We start from the raw sequence: 2,733 nt of genomic DNA, 5'->3' as shown, positions 1-2,733 counted from the left end.
TTAAAACCTCCCAGCAACAACATCATCAACAAAGTCCAGAACCAGATAGCATCATGGGAGCTTTAATGCTACCCTTCTGAAATTCTTCAAAAAAAAAAAAAAAAATGAAGATAAAGAAACTCTTCCAAATTCATTTTAAAAGGCTAGCATTACTCTCATACCAAAGCCAAATAAGGACAGTATAAAAAAAGATAATGACAGGTCAATATCCCCGATGAACATAGATGAAAATCAAGTAAATCAAGTTTAACAGCACATTAAAGAGATCATTCACCATGATCAAGTGGGGTTTATCCCTGGGATGCAAGGTTGGTTCAACAATAAATCAAATCCCTAATATGATATGCCACATTGAGAGAATGAAGCACAAAAATCACATCATCATCTCAACAGGTACAGAAAAATCATGAGGCAAAAGAATATTCCAATATTCTACATTCTGAAATTTAGTATAAAGCTTGCCTATTTTGTAGACTTTGTCAAGCTTTTGCTACCCTAAAGGCAAGTCAGATAGTTCATGGTCCTACAGGAAAGGGCAAGCCACAATCTCCTCTTCCTTCTCTCCCTTTCTCCTGTTCCTGGCCTTAGTCATTGTCAATGCCATGTTCATCTCAGTAACATTACTGAGCTGGATACCATGTGTTAACTTGACGTGTGCCATCTCATTTCATTTCAGAGGTCAATATTATTATAATCCTTCTTCCCTGAGGTCTCCATATTCAGTGTATGCATGAGTTCCTTTGGCTTTGCTTCTGCACCACCGTGCAGACCACCGTCTTACCTTGCTTGGACAGAGGATTGAATTAGCCTTTTAACTGGTCTCCTTTCTGCTACTCTTAGCTCCCTTCTCTCCACTTGCCACGCAGCAGCCAGATAACTGTTGAAAAACATAAATCAGATCATGCCACTCCCTGCATAAAATTTATCCAAAGGCTTACTGTAACAGGATAAAATCCAAACTCCTTGCACTGCTCTAGAAGACTTACTATTTTTCCACTTCTCACAGCTCCTTATTTAACACTTCCAACCCCTTTCCTATCCTTACCAACTTGCTCACTGAGCTGCACCCCTCCTTGACCCCTTTCCTCTTCTTGAAATCCTCCAAGCTCCTTTCTGCCTCAAGACCTTTGCCCTTACTATTCTCTCTGCCTGAAATGCCCTCCATCAGATATTCACATGATCTTCTTATAATTCCATTTTTTTATAGCACCTACCACTCTCCAAACCTATCTTCTTTATTTTACTATCCGTCTCCCCTCATTAGAATCTTAGCCACGTGAGAATAGGGACCTTACCTGTTCAGTCTCCAGCACCCATAACATATGTTGCACATAGTCGTGGGTGAGTCAATGAATAACTACAAGGAACTCTATTTTTCACATAAGGAAGCAGTTAGGCACCTTGTCTGATTTCACACAGCTATTAATTGGCACAAGCATACATTTTTTCACATTCTTATACTCAGTCATCTGGAGTTTTTCTAAAATATTAATTATTTCCCATGTGTTTGGAAAATGTCAAACTGCTTAGCTTTCCTTCCCAAATAGTCCACAGAAATCATTTGATCACTTTCAAAAGGCATTTCAGTCCACTCCAGTCTTGTTAGCATCAGCGCTGGCTAGGGTTTCCTCCACCGCCTTTGATGTGAGCGTTCATTAAATGAGGAGACAGGGGTTCCCATGCAACGCCATAGCCATCTTGCTCAGAGCCCACAGCACTCTAGGGAATGTCATTTTTTCCCCCAAGGCGGCTCCAGCAACTCTACTGTTTACTTCAGTTTACTTTTACAGTTCACTGTGATTTTATGAACATTTGTTTGTTGATTTTTATTGTGCTTTCTCCTTTGACCCCTTAAGCCCTAAAAATGCTGATCCTGTATGTTCTGATGAATTGAATTAGCCCCTTTTAGCCACCAGATGCTTTCAGTAGGATTTACAAGATGCTCCCCAGAAGTGTCTTCATTCAAGTGTTGGGAGTTTGCCGTGCTTACTGCAGGGCGTGCGCATTGTTAGTTAAATGAATGATCTTTAAAAAAACACAACTTGGAAATCTTTAAGGGTTTCTGAAATGAGTTAAGAAAATAAGTAAACATCATTTTGTACATTTATACTATCTGTCTTTAACTCCAGAAATTTGATGCCATCTAAGAATGATGTTTTTAGCATATAAACAGAGTTGTAAAAATATATTGTTTTCAAGGGCTAGCCACATTTTGGAGTTGGGTAAAGGAGATAAACTCCAGCACAAGTAAATTTTTTATACTAGTCTTTCTACTTTTGGTTAGGTTTGAAATTTTTCCATAACAAAAAACATATTTTAAAAGGCAAAAAAGCCACAAGATTTCTCAATCTGAATTTAATTTGTATGATTTCAAACCTTATTACATTCTCCAAGCATAATTTTTGCAGCTCTCAAAACTGCTTTTTCTAATGTGGACAAGCAAAGGATATTATGGTCCAGGAATTTCACTTCTGAGTGTGTACCCAAAATAATTGAAAGCAGGGACTTGGACAGATATTTGTATACCGATGTTCACAACAGCTTTACTCTTCATACGCAAAAGCAACTTAACAGTCCATCAGTGGATACATGGATAAGCAAACCATACAGTCTTGTAAGTGCCTGTAAGGATAACAAGACATAAGTTTTCCCTCCAGAAATCTTTTGGTTAGACTGTCACTTTTATTTTATTTTATTTTATTTTATTTTATTTTATTTTATTTTATTTTATGA

This window comes from Mandrillus leucophaeus, unplaced genomic scaffold (genome assembly GCF_000951045.1).
Source record: "Mandrillus leucophaeus isolate KB7577 unplaced genomic scaffold, Mleu.le_1.0 Scaffold124, whole genome shotgun sequence".
NCBI classification, from domain to species: Eukaryota; Metazoa; Chordata; class Mammalia; order Primates; family Cercopithecidae; genus Mandrillus; species Mandrillus leucophaeus.
The sequence above is the reverse complement of the archived record's forward strand: the minus strand, read 5'-3'. Positions refer to the sequence as shown.